We start from the raw sequence: 20,691 nt of genomic DNA on the forward strand, positions 1-20,691 counted from the left end.
TGATCCCAATGTGCTTCAACCTGTCATCATGGTTATCACCAACACTTGATCAATATAATCCTACAAGTAACCTTTGAAGTCATACTTCTTCTCAAATTTCCAATCCAGCTGTAATATACTTGGCCTCTACCATACTAAGTGCAACAATTGATTACTTCATGCTCATTAATAAATTATAATGGAGCCCAAACTAAAGCAACATTTTAATGAATTATTTTTGTCTTCAACACTCCAAAATAAATATTGATCTGAAATCACCCGTAGATGACCTCAGAGAAATAATGAAGGTATTACAGACTCAAGCGCTGGGGTGTGCTTATGTTATTTTATGCAATGGATCGATATGATTGCGAAATACACAGACACTGAAATAGTAAGAGAAACACAGTAAGAAAACACATAAAACACAACAAGCTTAATAAGAAGTTCACCCAATCCTCTTGGGCTACGTCTCCTGGTCCAGACTTTAGTGGTGGCCTTTCTATTGTGTCTTAAACTAAAGCTTTTACAATAGTGACCTCAAATTGAATCTCACGAAACAGATGATGATCAGTAGGATTGTACTTGGATTCCCCAAGTCTCTAGAGTACACAGAATCCCCTTACTAAATCTTGACCTCAACTGGTCTCAGTGGTATGAGTCCAATTTGGTACTCAATACCTGACAGGTATACACAGAAGAGTTGCTTGAACCTCTCAAGCCTTCTCCAAAGTTCACAAACTCTCAAACTCTCTCTGTCTCTGTCTGCTCGATGCTTCCTTTGTCTGCAGGTCAGCTCGGCTTCTTTGTTCTTTGCAATTCACTTCTTTCTTGCCTTTCGGCTTTCTACTTCTCTTTCTATGCCTCCTTTACTCTTTGTATGTTTGTGGCTTAAAGCCAACCTACTCCTTGACTATTCATTTCTGCTTCCCAGCTCTCTGGATCTCCTACCTCTGCCCGCTAGAATTCCCCTGCTCTGTGTCATCATCACTATGTAACGCTTCACAGATAGGTGACCACTTGTTTCCTCATGAACTGAGTGTCAGTTCTCTTTGAACGGTTGTTATTTTCATTGCTCCAAGATTTCCCACGAAACTGATTCCTCTACCAGCTCAGTGGTCATGCCGAACCTCAAATCTTATATGACTCAGTCTATTTCCCCATCAAATCTGGTCATCCATCGGATCATTTCTTCACCATTGATCTGGAGCCTCCAAATCCTACAGTCTCCATCCATATCGGGTGGGTAAGTAGCATGACCTTTACCTGAGCGATGTCAGCGGTTTTCTTTCTCATCCGCTGGACGCGAGTCACCCAGTGTATGGCATTAGGTGGGACTCGCTCGAACCTGCTTACCGCTTGAAGCCCTTCCAATATCTTGCCGGTTTTAGCATGGGACCCGCCTTCTGATGGAATCAGCGATTTCCGTATGGTTTTATGCTTTTCCTCGTGATCGAGCGCTTGGGGGCTTTCCTTCACTGAGGGGGACGCCCTACGATACGCGATTAGCGCTTTAGCTCTCATCGTGTATCAGAAACTACCTTTGTTTTTGGATTTGACCTCCCTTTTGTCAATTTGTGCTAGTGCGCGGTCACCATGGGCCAATGGTCTACGCGCTTTGACCGAGGGTCCTCGTTGTTCCGTGCTGACCACAAATTGCCATTTTTTAGAGGTTATTTCTGATAAGCTCAATATCCATAATATTTTGAAGCTTGACATAATTTGAAACAATCATGAAAACTTAGAGAATGTTTAAGGATCAAATTCGAATCACGACCTTCCCACTGAAAAAGCTTTTGGATCACCAAAAGTTGGTTTTCAAGCATCAACTAAGTGAGGGTATAGCTATCTCACTTGTCCAATCTCTATCCACTTTGCATTTCTTGGCTTTGAACCCTTGAGTCCAATCCTGAGGTACTCAACATCTCCCCTGCGCATCATCCTCACCTTCCTTTCCAGAACTGTGTCTTCCTGCAATTCATTGAGGTATTCAGGTAACAGATCATGAACAGAAGGCAATTGAATCTACTCTTTGGGATCTTCAATTAATGAAGGTTCAAATAATCTCAAGCTATATGCATTAACGATTGAGTAGATGTGGATGTAAGCTGGTAAATCAAGGCGGAAAGCATTCTCACCAATTTTCTCAAGTATCTTGAAAGGTCCATACCTTATTGGCTTTAGCTTTTTACCTTCACCTTGCATTATGTATTTGCTGATATACTTCCAGACTTGATCACCAACTTGGAAACTATGCTCCATCTGATGCTTGTCATGCCTTGCCTTGTATTTGGCTTGACTCTTTCCAGCTGTTCCTGTACTGCCTGGTGAATCTCTTGGATTTGTTCAATGAACTTGGTTGCCTTGTCCACATCACTGTGTCCATCAACTGATATGTCTTTTCCAAAGACAAAATCCAAGGGAGAACTTAGTGTGAAACCAAAACAGGTCTCAAAAGGATATCTTTGTGTAGAAGAATGTTTTTCTCGATTGTAAGCATGCTGCACATAACACAAATGTTCATCCCAAAGTTTGAGATGCTTGTTGCAATAACCTATGAGCAATTGGATCACTGTCCTGTTGACCACTTCTATCTAGCCATCTGTCTGTGGATGAAAGGTTGTGCTTTTCTTTAGTTTGGTGTCCATCAGTTCCCATAGACTCGACCAGAACTTCCCAACAAATCGAGAATCTTGATCAGATACAATGGAAGTGGGTAATCCAAAATGAACCCATACAAGCTGAAAGAACAATTTTGCAGTTTGTTTAGCTGTAATATGTTTATTACAAGGTATCAAAATACACATTTTTCTGAACCTATCCACAACAAAATATAAATAGTCATGACCTTTCCTAGATTTAGGTAGTCCTCCAACAAAGTCCATGGAAACAATTTCCCAAGGATGAGAAGGAACTGGTAGTGGAGTGTACACACTAGTTTTCTATCGCTAGGCTTGCTTTTAGCACACATGGTACACCCTCTTACATATCTAGAAACTGTCTCATTCATTTTTGGCTAATAATAAAATCTTTGCAGTTGTGCAACCGTTTTACTTACCCCAAAGTGACCTGATATTGGAGAAGTGTGTGCTTCTCAAATGAACAATTCTTGGATGATACAAATGACAAGACCTCCTTTCTATATATAGGAGTCTAAGGGGTCATAATATAATCAGAGCCGACATAACAATAATAATGTAAGGGCACAATAATAACAATAGTGGGCTTCTATGGGGCACAATAATAACAATATGGGGACTACATGGGCACAACAATATACTAAGGGGGTTGTAATAATAACAATAAGGGGTTACACTAGTAGTATAGAGACCTAACACGTTTTCCTTGACTTAAATTTGTATATACATCTTTAAAATCTATATCTTGAGCATATTGTTCAATGTAGCTCTCATGCAATACCAAGTTATGCTTAAGTATAATGGACGTGTTTATAGTTGGTCTAGATAACATATCTGCAACTTTATTGTGTATGCCCTTTTTATATCTAATGACTAAATGAAACTGTTGTAGAAAACCCATCCATCTATAGAGCCTTGATTGCTGCAACTTGGTTTGGGAGTGTAGATATTGAAGTGGTTAATGATCAGTATATATAACTGTCTCTTTTCCCATTAAGTAATGTTTCCACTTTTTCACACTCTGTACTAATGCATACAATTCTTTATCATATGTGGGATAGTTAACTACTGCAGAATTAAATGGTCTCAGAATGATAACATATGGGTTTATTGTGATGTATCAACACTGCTCCCATGGCATAATCACTGGCATCCGTTTGGATCTCAAATGGTCTTTGAAGATCGGGCAATGCTAGTACTGGTGTTGTACTAATCTTTTCTTTCAAGGTGTCAAAGGCTTTCTGTTGTTTGCCTCCCCACTGAAACACCTTGTTCAATCCTATTAAAGCATGTAAGGGAGCTGCAATTAAGGAAAATTTAGAAATGAACTTTCTCCAATATTGTGCTACTCCTAAGAAGTTTCTAACTTCTGTAGCAGATTTGGGTTTAGGCCAGTTTACAATGACTGCCACCTTAGAGGGATCTATCTACAATTCACCACCCCTTACTATATGTCCCAAATAATTCAAAGATGTTTTTCCAAATCTACGATGGAAGCTAAGATGTTTTTCCAAATAATTCATCTTAGCTTCCATGCCATTCATCTTAGTGTCATTTACCTTTAGTGAGAATTAAATTTGTTGTACTTGGTCTTGTAATTTTGATATATCATGTTGCATTTCTTCCTCTTCTTCACGAGTCATGCTAGAGCTTTCAGGTTTCTTACTAGGTGTTTACATTTTCTTTCTTCGGGGCATTAGTTAATGCTAATAATTCTTCACTATTCCATTTGAATTCCTTCAAACTAATTTTTCAAACCAATTTTATGCAAAATTAAAAAAATTACACACCTTTTTTTACTTTGTAGGAGCTCGATATTGAATCTGATGTATCTCTGTAATTTCGGATCATCCAGTTCTGAAATTATGACTTGCAGTAGCCCTTCGCGTCCTCTTTCCAATGCCACCAGTTTGATTGAATTTAGATTCTCCAAGAAAGAGTTATGCACAATATCCCAAGATGACTTGATTATATACCTTTTCAGAAGAGCGAACTTATATGAAGTGCCACGTGTCACTATTTTTTCGGGTCTAAAAAATATACGTAGGAAACTACAGTCCATCCTATTTTTGTAACTTCTTACAAAATTGCAATCTGATTCTCAAAACAAAAGTTATGACAATTTTCCCAAGGTCACATGTTTGGAATGTAATTCAAGAGTCTGCAAAAAGACCAACTTCCTTAGATCATATCTCCACAAATATTGTGAAAAAATCTCTGACATTTAGACTCGAGGTTCAGCGCGATTTCATCTCAATTTTTTTTCTTTTTCTTTTGAAACATCGCAAAAAAAAAGTTATAGTGAAAATTCCACGATGACCTATTTGGAGCAAAGAAACCCTAGAATCCAAAGCTCTGAGACCAAATGTTATGAAACCAGCTCACAAAATACAGAAAATATAGATCAACGCCTTATAATTCAGCGTCTTTGTGGGGGCAACCTCCTTTACATTACACAAATGAACAATTCTTGGATGATACAAATGACAAGACCTCTTTTTTATATATAGGAGTCTAAGGGGTCATAATATAATCAGAGCCAACATAACAATAATAATCTAAGTGCACACTAATAAAAATAGTGGGCTTCTATGGGGCACAATAATAACGATATGGGGACTACATGGGCACAACAATATAATAAGGGGGTTGTACTAATAAAAATAAGGGGTTACACTATTAGTATAGGGACCTAACACTTGTACTTCTCAGTTCATTCATGACCAACTTACCATGTTGGTAATCTAACACATGTTGAGTAACATATCTTTGGCTCATCCATAAAATTTTTTGCTCCCTTCACTAGATCACAGAAGCTTTTAGGTCACCCAAACTGGATGATCCCTCTCAAACTAAGACATATCCTATTGTGGTAATTAAGATTACTCCCTTTGCCACTAATTTTTTTCAATATATCAGTTATAAATGAAAATCCATCATCTCAAACTCAAAGGTCAAAACATTCTAAAGATAAAACATGACTCTTTGACTACTCCCTTTGTCACATGAGTCCTTCTCATAGTCTTCTCCCTCTTATTGGGAGAATATTCTATTTAATTCTCCTTTGCATTTGTGTGGTGAAGTAAAATTATAAGTGCGGACACAAATGAATTCCTCTAGCTCGATGATGGGTCTAGCCACAACAAATACATTCTATGGAAGTTTCCTTAGGTTAGAATCAATCAAGAGGGCCTCCCTCTTGGTCCACTTATCTTGTTTGATGATGTCCTTTCTTGCTTGCTCCAGCTATCTCTCACTTCCTTCTTCAAGCACCTGAAACAAGTAAACAATAGTAAACAACGAACGTGACAATAGACAAATTTCAATTCAACCTACTTAACAAGTCAAGGAACACTAAGACATGAATGTATAATATAACAAAACATGTAGGAAATCAATCGATAGTTGCATATATTAATATCAAAGAGATATTACAACCATTTGTCTTGACGTTGCAGTCCTTCTCTGACAAGACCAGGTTCCCACACACTTCTGCTAGCATTCCATGGTGGCCTCAATCAACAATAGTTTTAAGGCTCTTCCCTTTAGGCTTCACTCCAAACCAAATCACACTTCTCCCTCACACAACTAGATAGCTACAACTAGTAATAGCTTGCTATCTACTCCAAAAAAAAATTAGCATAAGCACACCAACATCAACACTACAACCCTAACACTAGCTTGTGCTTGGGAAGAAGGGAGGCTTATATAGGAAAAATGGATGGAATATGGATCCTCTTCTCATGGGAGAAGGTCTTATCCCTTGAGATAGTTCCATAATTATAGGGGAAAGGAGCCCAAACTGACATCCTCGACCCCATCCGGCCAAACCATTTACCAGACTTCCATTATGAAGCTTCTAGAGCTAGAAGCTTCAGCTCCAAATTTAAAAAACTTTCCAAAATAGGACCGACGTGACTGGAACACAGCTCAGTCACACCGGTCGACGCAAGGGATAGTGCTAATCTCTACACATCGACGTGAGGAAGACAAAGGTCATTAGCGCCGGTCTTGTAAACTGGACAAAACAGAAGTTTCAGGGGAAATGGTGCAAAAGGGAATTGATCTACTCATTAAGAGGGACACAATGGGAATTTCTTCATGAAGACAAAGCATGCGGGGTTCACTGTAGAGGTCCTCCAGGATCAAGGAAGGGGGAGTACAGGGACAGTGAAAAAATGTTGTGTAACAAATTCCCTTTTAAAGCGTGAAGGCCGAGCTAGAGTGAGGGATGAAATGCTTTATGAATCAGTGCGGGGAACCGGTCGGTCGTCGGAAAACCTGTAAGAAAGTACAGATACATATACATAAACTGAGATCTTTGTCAAATGATACATGAATCATGGAATGGATGCAACCATCCAAAGAATGATTATGTAAATGGATCTAGGTGTTGGTGAAACCATCCATCAAAGAGGAACATAACGAAACCATGGTATGGTCGCGGCCATCCAACAATGAGAAGGATCACATATGATAACTCATGGTATGGTCATAGCTAACCATCTGAAAGAGACATGCTTATCATCATAACCATGTCACACCATTTCGCAACCTGGACTTGTGTGATCTGAGTCTAGGGTCTTGCGTTCCAACACAACCCGATCAAAGTACAGATTCTAACATGTGAATAGATGTGTTGACATCGAACATGCTAGAAAGTCACTTGATTACCAGTCAATGATGTAAACAGTTAACAAGCGTGAGATAAACCACTAATAATGACTATGGTCCTCAAGGTATTATCAATACAATCCATGAAATGTGAATAGAGGAAATGAAGTTGAACACCCATGAAATCACTCGATCAAAAGCCAATGATGTGAACTTGTCGTCAAGTGTGAAGAACTTGCCATTAGGGCATGCAAGCTCTAAGGTACTGGAAGGGAGTCTCTTGGTCAACTTCCCGGATAATGAGTTGAAGTTGATGGAAAGCGACCGTGTCGAAGGAGGGACATAATGAATCCCACATCATCGACGCGAGACGAGAGGATGCAAAATTATTTTGGATGATACAAAGAATCAAAGGTAAGTGTAACTGCAGAAGGACAACTCTTGAACATATCAGCGACACAACTGGAAGTTTGGCAGCTTTTGGATCCATAAGATCGGTGGTCATGATGATGTGGTAGAGATCAAATGGAAGGAAAAAATGAACGGCCCAACCCAGGAAGGTCAATGATACAAAGGAGGATGTCCCAACCCGACACGAAGCAAAAAGTGTCATGTTCAAGAGTGAGCTGCCGACACAACTGATAGATTTCCAAATTTTTCCCCACCATTTCTGGCAGGTACCCCAATTATTTTTTAATTGCAAGCTTGAAGGGGATAGCATATGCTTGCACTGTAAGTTCATCCTTCGGACAAATCCAACCTATTAAGTTTAACGAGCCCTAGGAAGGAGAAGCTCATGTTTGCCATAGTGACGAATCCGATGTCATTTAATATTTTAACGAGTCTGACAAAGGTGTAACTCGATATATTTTTCATGTTTAGAGAGTTTGAAAAAGACACGTAAAAGAAAACTCCACATGGTCCCTTTTCATACATTGTGTCTCTCGAGCCCGAAAAGGTAGAAAACAATACTCGAAAGAACTGCTTGACCATTTCAATCAAGGAGTACCTTTTTCATAAATAGTGCCTCCCAGCCAGAAAAAAGGGGTAAATTTATACTGGGTGCAGACGTTTCACATCCGTTAACGAGTTTGAAACAACAAGGGCTCGGCCATAGTTTCACTTTTAAAGGGTCGGAAAAGCGCTGAAAGCAAACGCCCCCTATTTTTATTCTCTTTAACAAGTCAAAAAGGAAAAATAATCGGTAATATTTTCATATGAATTTAGCAAGTCAAGAAAAGCACTAAAACATGACTCATCATCATTGTCGAACATCCATCACCTGTCGCTGCACAAGTAAGGTAAAGTGTATTATCGAGTCCTAGAGGCAAAATAGGTCGAAAAATTTACAAAACCTGATATTTTCATGAAAACATGAATAAAAAGGGGAAAAGTAAATATATTTTTACCATTTACCATTTTACCTTTGTTGTGAAGACTTTTTACTCACTTTTTCCCTAATTGTTCCGGAGCAGATTGCGAGAGATCTGGGAGGTCAATCGACAAGCTGCTTGTTCTAGGTAACAGCCGAAGCACCGGGCTCCATTTTTATGCTCTCTATTTATGCCTTTAGCCATTTTTTAGATTTTTTGAGAAGGTTTTTGAAAATCATTTTTGCCCTCGGTCGGCGCAATTTCTGGGCATGGAATCGCGCCGACTGGGGTGCTTAACAAAGCCATCCGTGCCGATCGGTGAAACTATTTTTAAAATAGGCGCGCTAGCGCTGTGGATAGGGAAAAAGCCTATTTTCTAAAAAAATAACCATTTAAACTTGAATTTTATGTGCCAAGGATGATTATTGACTCAAATTAATGGCTTTTGCAGGAGAGAATCACTGAAAATGGTGGACTGGAAAGAACAGGAACATGAAGATGTTGACACCCAGGCAATGAATGACCCAAATTTCCTGGAGGATTTGAGGGCTTACGTGCTCCTCAAATTCTTTCTTACGCCAGGGATGCGGACCTAATTCGAGTTACTTCGGTACCTAATTAGTCTTTGGGACATTAATCAGGAGATCTTTGTCATTGGGGACCAGGAGTTGGAGTTGGAAACTTCAGATATATACTTCATCACTGGACTGTCCTGCAGAGGGGAACCAATGAACTTGTACGGTTCACGTCTGATTGGGGCAAGCATATCTTCCTTGCTTGTTGAACACTGCCCTGAGGCCCTGAAATCCAGGAGTGGGAAGATAGAGATTTCCAGTGTTCGGGATCTGACACTGGGAGTGCTTCTGTTGGCTATCAATAGAGCAACAGGGTCCCAATTGGAACATGAGACTAACAAGTTAAAGTTCCTTTATGTTGTTGACTGCACAACTCCTACGATCTTCAACTGGGTAGAGGCCATGAAGATCCACATAAAGTGTTGGCTGACCAAAGCTAAGGCGGGGAATCTGAAGCAATTTGGCTTCGAATCAGTGCTTGTGACCTTCTTCCTGGAACAAGTACCATTGTTCTAGTATCAGCTGACTAAGGTGGATCCTCCTATGCCATTCGATCTGCAGATGGCCCGCTGGAGTCATTTGATACCCAGGATCAATGGGGGTCAGCACATGTCATACTGACTTGCATTCTTTTCATGGCTACGACGACAAAAGATCATCGTGGAGGAGTGGCCATACAGTGGCACTGGTTTTTGAGGAGATCCAGACATGCCCTTACCAGATGGAGAGGACTTCGATGACGAAGGTAAAAACCCAAAATTTTTAATTTTGATGTTTTTGGTATATATGTGCTTATAAAATTTCTCTTGTTAATGTAGATTTTGGACCAGAGCGGCCTGCTAGGATGTCCCCAATAGCTAGGCACGTCCCCCGCCCCATTGATGCAGTCACCCCTTATCAGGAAGGGAGTGAAAACAAGGAGGATATCATGAGGAACCTTGAGGGGTTGACGTGTGGTATCCCGGAGTATGCTCAAGTAGGAGACATTCCTCGTCAGTACCAGAGACATACTGTGGGAGTCTCAGAGTGGATTTGTTGATTGCTGACTTGTGTTGCATGATTTGTATCATGCTATCATGATCACCATGTTGATTAGTTCCTAGGTCCAGCACTTACATATTTTTTGAGGCCTGCGTGCCATAGATATATGAGGCATGTGAGCCACCAATGTTATTTTGACACACATATTATTTTTTGGGGTTCTGATGTATCAAACATTATCACCATATATATATATTTTGTATTTTACTGTCTACTATGGTACAAATGGTTTGTTTTATCTTTCACATGTTTCGTAAATGTCTGTCCAACACATGATTAGCTAATGCATCTGTTAATGTATTCATGCATCTAGGAATATGATGATATGTAATATAATCAAAATTCCTTCCCAATAGACGAATACAGAGATACATTCTCAATATTTGAGGGTTTCTGACAGAATATTGCCTGTTGAGTTGAAGGATGACAAGCTGTGAATCTAGGTTGACAACTAGTTCTCTGATTCCCAGAGCGATGGCTTCTGACAACAGTTCGACGACCGCACTGTATTCAACAATGTTGTTGGTTGTGTGACCTAGATAGATACCTTGAAGGTCAATCAACTCACCATTAGGGTCATAGATATCCCATGCCGCGGATGATAGGTTTCGAGTACTACGACAAGCACCATCATCGAAACCAAGGTGAGGAGTCGCAGACATCTGCAAAGCAAGAAAATCATAATAAACAGAAAATCTATTTGAAAACTATAAAAAAAAACCACAATGTACAAAAATGAATGACACACTAATGTACACAAGTAACCATGCAAGATGACCTAAGCATAGTACTTCTTGAGGTAAAGCCCATTTCGGGGCTTATCGAGAGGATTTCCTTCATAATCAATAAGCTTATAGGCTCCTTTCTGCAAAATGTGTTTCACGATGTAGGACCCATGCGACATAGGCTCGAACTTGCCTGACCCCAGCTTATCATTAGCTTGGTCATATAGGAGGACCAAATCACCCTTAGAGAACACACGAGGGGAGACAGACTGATCCAAATGGGATTTGACCCATTTCTACTATGCTTCGATGACCAAGGCTACGAGACGGCGAGTCTCATCCAATCGTTATAAATATAATAGGCATTCCTCTCGAGGTGATGTTTCGAGGAGGATTTCAACAACTAACTTGAGTGAAGGAATCTCGCATTCGATCAGCAATGTTTCTTCCAAACCATAGACCAACTGGAATGGTGTGAAAATATTTGCATCTTTGGTTGAGGTTCAGTAGGCCCATAGAGCAGAAAAAATCATGAGATGCCAATTTGAATTTTGCATCCCAATTGGTTGAAGGGAAAGTACCCCTAGAGTCCTTTGGGCTGAGACTCTACCAGACTGAAAATTGCTTATACAAAGAAACACACACACACAGCCATCTTTTTTACTTTTAAGCAAATTCTAATGTTTTAGGGTACATACCTAAGGTCCTACGTCTGAGAAGACCGTTAGGGTGCAAACCCTTCTTGGAGTTCCCTTCTTCTTTCTCTGACCTGCAAGACAAACAAATCAAAGAACTCAACAGTACATGTATAGAAGTTTATGTATAAATCATCTTTATGCTATAAAGTTAGTTATAAATAATCTTTAAGTAACTACTTTCATAAGAATGCAACACAAGAATCTCATAAGCATAAAGAAAGATTATTCGGGAACAAAGACGTGTTTCTTTATATATAAAGGCAAATAAAGTACATATATCGGAAAGATATCACCTGAACACCTTCAGCAGGCTCCAAGCAAGCTTCCTCCCGGATTCGTTCCAGCCTCCAGCAAGAGCTCCTTCCAAGTCTTACTCAATGATGATGTCAAGGATGAATGATCACCAATACACATGGAAACAAGGGTTTCCTATGCAAAATGGGGGAAGTGCAGGATGCACCAAGGACTTCAGACCTGGTCTAAGGGAAAAATCTCAGCATAATAATCTTGCTCTCCTTTCTCTCTCTCCTTGGCCTTCCCTTTGATGTCTTTTTATACCCTCTCCAAAGTAGTTTTTTAGTTAGGAGTTGGTTGGGAACAGTTGGGCCACGGGCACTAACAGGTGATCCAGCAGGTAAACCCGCGATCACCGCCCGAAAAAGAGGAAATTATATTTTTTTAAGTGTTTTAATAGATACACGCGGGTTGGGTATGACAGACCCGCGTGTACACGCGTTTAACACAGGGCAAAGTCGCGTACAGGGAATAAAACACTGTTTTTTAAATTTTTGGACCAGGTCTGGAAGGAGGGGTTGCCCTAGGCTATAAGTGCAGCATCACAAACCATAAGAGTGAGATTTGGAGCTATAACAGATGCCCCCTAATGTATGAGGTCAGAAGGGGAACATGATGGCCGAAATACATTAAGTAAGTACAAGGAAAGGAACTCTGCCGAAAAACCGAGGAGGACTTCACCAGAATTCAGCCTGCCAAGCCACCGAAAGGAGATCAGAAAGAAACACTGTCTGAGGCGGGCATACCCATGCTCAGGAAAAGTAAAGCATGTCCGCATATCAAGTACAAGCGGATCCACTAAGTATACAAGTATAAATGACTGTAAAAATACATAATGGATCATCTGATCATAATGAGTAAGTACATGTCTGAATATCACATATAAAACTGTCAAAGATGCTGAAAGATGCAACGGATCACTGAAATCAAAGACTGATCCCATAAGGTACCAACTGAACATGATGGAATAGGATGGTACTACACTGCAAACTCAGGTGCCAGCATATAGAATGTCGCCATGACTGACTGCAACATATAAGGTGGAATGGTATCAACTAGCAGTAACAGGAGCAACTGTCAAGTGAACCAATGAATGCTGATACAACCTGAGGTCTTCACCGACCGCCGTGGTACATTTCTACACCATGGGAATAAATGACCTGAAGTCGACCATGTGAGAAATCGTTTGATTACCGGTCATTGATGTATACCGTTAACAAACGCGAGACTGCTCACCGATAATGATAATGAGCGTCAAGGTACCCAGTACAATCTAACAAGTGTGAATAGATGAGCTGAAGTCGAACACCTGTAAGAATCTATCAATCAGGAGACAATGATGGTTTCCCACTGTCGATAGCGAGGAATCTGCCACTAATGACTGCAAACCCCAAGGTACTGCCAAATGGACTCTAGATCTTTTCCCCAGAGCAATGAGTCGGAGTCGATAGGGAAAGATCTGCTAGAAGGAAGGCATTAAGGCATCCTCCATCAATCTAGCGCGAGTGTAACCCGTAGGCCAATAATGTGGAAGGAATCGGACGAAAAAGATGTAGTAACCCAACCGAAAGTACGTTTCCGGCGTACACAAGATGTGGCTAGCGCACGGCAGAAACCCTCTGAACCAACCAATAATGAAAGCTGACACAGAGGCGAGGTATCCACCAATAGGGTCAAATGGAAACCAAGGTACTGCACGAATCCCAATGTGTGATAATGTATGCTGATGTCGAACACAAGGGAAACCACTCAGTCAAAGACCCATGATACTGATCGATGCTGAGCACAAGGTGACCTATCAATAATGAAAATAGGGCCAGGGTGCGGTCTCTAGGTCTGCCCTCAGAGCAATGTGTCGTCGTCGATAAGGACAAGACCCGCCAGCAAGAAGTCAATGGGGACCTTCTCAAACCGGCACGAGTGAAGGACCAATATAACTGATGTGATGATAGACATGACACTGACAACCAGGGATGGCCGACTGAAAAATGAGTCAAGAGACACCGCAGAAAGGCCGACTCAGGCTAACTTCCCTTGAACAAAAGCACGACTCAATGTGACTATGTGGCAGCATATAATGAATCTGTATAAGTTCGTCATGCAGGAGGCACGAACGAACCCTCCATATGATTGGAAGAGATAACCAATCGGGGGAGAACTGACTCGATAACAAGGTTATGGCTTACCTAAGTCAAACTAAATCCCACCCATGCGGAGGAGACTTTGTTTTGAGTGCTTTGTTCAAGGGCGACACGACTGACTCTAGCTGCCAACAATAAATGGAAATAATGTCCCTGTTCCCGCTCTTTTTGGAATATTTAATTTTTTTGTCTTTTTCTGATAAGCCGGAAAAAGAATAAAAGAATGCTATGGTACAGTGGAAAGAACGAGTGTCGGTGAAACAGATGCTCTAGTTCCTGGGAAAGGAACGTTCCTATGCTCAATGCAAAGAGGTGAAAAACTGGTCATTGACACTCAGAGGTATGTTCCTTCCACGGATCTGGGTATGTCAAGCTGCAGAGGTCAAGGGTATGCAAGGTTGATTTTTGCAGACGTCATGGTCAAAAGTGGGCTTAAACACGAGTCCAAGTGAAGCCGGCTATAGGCCAAAAGGTGCAAATGGTCAACATGCAATGCAGAAGTACAACTCAACACACATAGGAGCCTCTAGGGTATAAGGCCAGAACAAAGCGAAGAAGCAAAGAAGAATGAGTCTTCAACGCATAAGTCATGGCGGGACTACAGAGGACTCCCGAGCCTACTCAAAACGAAGCAGCATGGGCAACAAATGTCAGTGAGGTGCTAACTAGGATGCCCATGTAAAAGGATGGCTCTACCATCATGTCATGATTTAAAGAATCGGCGAGTGAAAATGGCTTGCGAACCATAACATGATGGGGTCGACCCTACGGCAGATGTATCGGTCAAATGGAGGCTAGTATGCATAATGCAACGGAAAAATGGTGTCCCTAACCTATATGCCAGTGAGAACACGATACCTGCCATAACGGGTCAGCAGTCATGGAACCGTCTCGAACCGTCGAAAAATGTCCAAAATGTCCTGAAAAACAACTCAATCTCGACATTCCAAGCTCCCAAGTTAAAAGTGACATGAAACCAAACAAAATAAAATTTTGAAAAAATTTTGCATTTTCAAAACTTATAAAAAGAAATTTTGGACTTACCATTTTCACCGTTTGACTTGGAGAGCAAATTGTGGAGCAAAAGGAGCAAACTTTCCCCGTGACTTATTCAACCGTTCAAACTTGCCGAAAACTTCCAGGTAAGCACTAAACTTGTCTTGCAATCAATTGTGATAGTTTTTAGGAAGTTTAATTAATGTTTCACCGTTAGATTTTTGCAAAAAATTGCTCTGCGGCGTACACGCGGGTTGGATGACAGACCCGCGTGTACACGCGTTTAACACAGGGCAAAGTCGCGTACAGGGAATAAAACACTGTTTTTTAAATTTTTGGACCAGGTCTGGAAGGAGGGGTTGCCCTAGGCTATAAGTGCAGCATCACAAACCATAAGAGTGAGATTTGGAGCTATAACACCAATAGTACACTAAAGCATTGTGACCAAGACTTTGATCATGGCTTCAACTTGGCTGTTGGCCTAAGGGTAATATGGGGTCGAGCCATCGTGGTGCAAGCCCAATGCGGATGTTAGCTTAGCCATCATGTAATCTCTAAAATGGGAGCCATGGTCTGTGACAATGGCTTGGGGTACGCCGAAGCTGGAAATAACATGGTTGAAAAGGAATTGAGCTGCCATCTTACAATATGTAGAATATGTAGGCATCGCTTCAGCCCATTTGGTGAAATAATTTGCAACGACGATAATATAGCCATGCCCCCTAACCGAACGAGTGTTACATGTCATATAATCGATGCCCCATTTGGTAAAGGGACCAATGGTAATGATGGGGTGTAGGTGAGTGGGTGGGGCACGCATATTGTGTAGGTAAATTTGGCATTCGTGGCACTTATGAACAATAAGAATGCAATCCTTGAAGATAGATGACCAGAAATAACCAGCGCGAAGGATTTTTTGAGTTGTAGCGTAACCAAACATATGACCACCAAATGCTGTGGAGTGGCAATCATTGAGAACTATTTTATCTTCCTCGATCGTAAGACATCGAAAAACAACTGAATTGACGCCGACATGGTATGAAGTATCGCCAATAATACGGTAGGGTTGGGAGTGATGTCGAATCCTTCGATGATCATCCTTGGTCAATGCAGACTAAAACATGGATGTCTGGAGATACACAATGATATCACCGTACCATGGATCGAGGGTGCTAATCAGGAAAAGGGTCTCATCTGGAAGATGTTCTTCTGCACCAGCAGGGAGAGCCTTGGAGAGAAGCAAAACAAGTGACTTCTTAGATTTGGCTGTAGCGAAGACCAAATCGAATTCTTGCAGGATTACGATCCATTTAGAATACTTGCCCCCTAGCAATTGACGAGTCAGGGTATAAGTCATAGGGTTGCATTCATAAATCACTGTAGTCGTGCGTAACAAGATATAGTGCCAAATGCATTGAATAGCCTAAATGAAAGCCAAAGCCAACTTCTTGACATGTGCATAACGTGTTTTAGTGTCAAGGAGATTTCGACTAAGGTAGTAGATTAAATGTTCGTTGCCTTCATCATCGTCTTAAACCAAAACCATAGCAATGGTGCTAGGGGTTGCGACTAGGTAAAGGAAGTAATCTCGACAATAGTCCGATAGATGCAACAAAGGAGAATTTATAAGTATGACTTTGAGATCATCAAAATATTTTTGGGCCACCTCGTCCGATACAAAGGGCGTTCCTTGTTTGAGCAACCAGGGAAATCCTTTGGCTAGCCCGGCATAGTTGGGTATAAAACGACGGAGAAAATTGGCCTTTCCTTGCAAGCTCTGGAGTTGGTGCAGTGAGGATGGAGGTGGTAAATTTACAATGGCCTCGACTTTTAGCGGATCCAGGCAAATACCATCCTTGGAGATGATGAAGCTAAGGAGTCTTCTTGATTCTATATAGAAAACACATTTGTACGAGTATAACCGAATCTTATAGTGCCTGCAGCACAAAAAAATCTGCTGAAGATGGTTTGGGTGCTCTCAGCGCTTACGAGAATGAGCGGGAAGGTCATCCAAGTAAGGCTGGACAATGTTATGAATGTCATGAAACACATAGGACATTGCTCATTGAAACGTGGCTCCAACATTTTTTAGGCTGAAAGAGAGCTTCTTGTACGCAAATGTACCCCATGGACAGATAAAGGCTGTCTTTTCTTGATCGGCCACTGCAATGTTGATTTGGTTATAACCAGAAAAACTATCCATAAAGGAAAAGATCTCGCTCCTAGCACATTCATCAATGATTTGATAAATGAAGGGAGTAGGATAGTTATCTTTAGGACAGGCACGATTGAGATCTCGATAACCCACACAAACGTGGATCGTGCCCTATTTTTTAGTCACCGCGACAATATTGGTCACCCAGTCTGTAAGGGGGATGGGATAGATGAACCCAGCTTTGAGAAGCTTTTCCACTTCACCCTTAATAACGACGGCCATCCTAGGGTGCAGTGGGTGAAGCCGTTGGCGAACAAACTTTGCGTGCGGATACATTGGTATTTCGTGCACTACAATGCTAGGATCAATGTCGGACATTTCTTTGTAGGACCACGCAAACACATCACGAAATTCCTGAAATAGACAAGTATATGTCTTGATCTCATCTAGAGAACAAGATACCCCAATATAAATTTGTTCAACGATACCGGGTTTGATGGAGATGTCAATCGACATCATTTGGGTAATATTACCTAGATTTCCTTCCGACCATACTTCATCAGTAACAATTGGTGGTGGAAATGGAGAAGAGGACCTTACGAAAGTGGTAGACATGACCGTTGAGCGAGGCAGGAACGAGGAGCGATGATGAGTATCGATCCATGGGGGTTCCTCAAGAGACATGACTTCCATGATACCTTCATCAGCAAGGAAGGCCTCGACTAAGGGATTAGGAGATTTCAAAGTCCCAAGCCACGGGGATTAAGAGTATGTATTGAAAGAGGTCTTCGAACATAAAAGAATCAGAGGATGCAAAGTTTGAAGCCGAATCAATTTCCACATAATTAACTTCGGTGGGACTAAGAGGCATAACCTCACCTCAGGAATCAACAAGATATGATGCAGGTATGATTGAAGGATCAGATTTGGCCAAGATCATGTTGAGAGAGGCAACATGAGGAGGTGGGAGCGGAAAAATTCCCATTAAGGAAGAATCTTTGAAGAGACTTGCCCCCACACTTTCATAGGGAGCACCAGAGTGCTTGACGTACAAAACATTGCCATCTGAAGAGGAAGAGGCAAAGAAATATAGCTGGTTGATAGTGACAATCTTACCTTGATGGGGAAAATGAATCACGTGAAATAAAGAGGAGGCCACGGCATGCATGGCATGAGTCCAACTTCAGCCGAGTATAATATTATAATTGAGATTGGCGTCAACAATTTCTACTTCAACTTTCACTGTCTTTCCTTCTAGGGTGATGGCAAGGTTAGGTAAGACACCGAAGGGTTGCGAATCATGCCCATCAAACACTTCCAAATTGTTCGGACATTGGTTCAGTGTAGGAGAACCAATAGCCTTCCAACATGTGGTCAACATGATGTAGGTGGAAGCACCTTCATCGATGACAGTTTGGTGGATGGTCTTCTCATTGATGATTACCTGAATAAGAAAGGAAATCTAATGAGGGAGTCATGGAACATGGTTCTCTATATAGAAACATATCAAATTGGAATCGGTGGGATAGATGCCCCTGATAGCTGACAACAAAGATTTCTGTTGCGATGGGCAGCTTTGGAGTACCTTGAGAGCCGATATAGCTATTGGTGCCTGAGCCAAATCCTCAACAATATTGTAATGTTGAGCATCTCGAGTGCTAGGATTATACGAGGATTTCCGCAGTACACCTCGAGAGGGTGGCCGCATAGCAGAATCAGGGTTAGGGCACTCAATATGCAGAGGGCCAGAACTCAGGGTAGAAGAAGAAGGTGCAACTTCTTTATCTTTCCCAGCTACTGGAGCAGGAGTTTGATAGTCTTTCGACCTAGTAGCCACATTAATAGGTATACTCATCATGAACACTTGAGATCCAAAGGAAGCAGATTGGGGTTGGTCTACCATTTGGGTCTGCTGAGACGGAAATGGCTCTTTGAGGATAGCGGGGGTCCCTTTGAGCAAGCAAATAACTTTGGATCATCAGGGACAATCCTTAGTGTAGTGATATTCCTCGCAAATGAGGTAGGGATACTTAGGTTTCTGTTGCGAAGATTCGCCAACAAACAATTTGGGAGGACCTTGTTTTGGGGCATCGACTTTAGCTTTGCCTTTTCCTTTCTTTTTTCCTTTTGAGGATTTGTTCACTGTGATAGACTGGACAACATGGACCTATGAGGTTTTACCAGGGCCAAGTGGATTCTGAGATGAACTATTAGGAACAGTATTTGAGACCAACTTCTATTTAGAAGAATTTTTAGCAGGGGTCTGGGATACTAAACCAATAACTCCATCGACGGGAGGAACAATTGGTGAATTTGATGTTGCGGGATCAGATGATGGCCACAGAGAATTAGGTAATAACTCGTACAAAGTGCCAGAATGAGAGTAAACTAGATCCAAGTACTGGGCACGAGCGATAGCTTGCTCTTCAGTGACACATCCACTCATAGCTATATCGTGAGCAATTGGGGCTACGAATGATTTGGTAAACCATTCAGTGAGAAACTGATCAGTAATCTCGAATTTTATCAAGCGATGTCTACGTCTCCATTCATGGATGTGATCATAGATGTGTGTCGCAGTATATTTCTTAAGTGATGTGAGCAAATATGTGCCAGTTTCATAGCGAACCGACAATTGAAAATGCGTGAGGAAATCCATGGCTAAAGAGTTAAAGTCATGGTAAGTACTTCAAGGTAGCTCGATGTACCACTTCACTGTAGCACCCATGAGGGTTCGTTCGAAAAGACAGAGATGAATGGAATCATCCACGTACGAGTTCAACGAGCACTAGAGGTGATATGTCATCACATGGGCCTGAGGATCTTCTTTAGCTTTCCCATCGAACTTTGGGAAATCACTTGGTATCTTGGACAGCACTAGAGGCTAGTATGAAGAATGAAGGATCGGATCATTCGTAAGGCAAGATACATCTGGAAACTCGAGTGTAGCCAAGAAAGGAAATTGGGTGTTAAAAGGCATGGGAGGTCGATAAGCAGGCCCATAGGGAGGAGCCCATCCCTGCTGGTAAGGATTTTGGCCCCACAGTGGGGGATTCTGGCCATATGGCATCTGAGGTTGCCCCCATTGTGGATTACCTTGACCATAGGGAGGATTTTGACCTTGAATACCTTGGAACTGTCCAGCCATAGGTTGTTGATAAGAAACATATGGGTTAAAAGGCTGTTGAGCCTATTGACCTTGGACATATGGATATGGGACCTATTGTCCTTGAACATACGACTGATGAACTTGTTGTCCTTGAACAAGAGGGTTTTGGACCTGTAGTCCTTAGGCATAAGGTTGATACACTTGTTGCCCTTGGACATAGGGATTTTGTACCTGATGCCCTTGGCCGGTAGGATTCTGAACATGTTGACCTAGGACATGAGGATTTTTAGCCTGCTGCTGCAGGACTTGACCTTGACCCTGCCCCTGCAAGGGTCGACCTTATTGATATGTA

Source organism: Pinus tabuliformis, chromosome 9 (assembly GCF_031772625.1).
Source record: "Pinus tabuliformis cultivar Carrire ecotype Pingquan chromosome 9, CPIR1, whole genome shotgun sequence".
Classification (NCBI taxonomy): Eukaryota; Viridiplantae; Streptophyta; class Pinopsida; order Pinales; family Pinaceae; genus Pinus; species Pinus tabuliformis.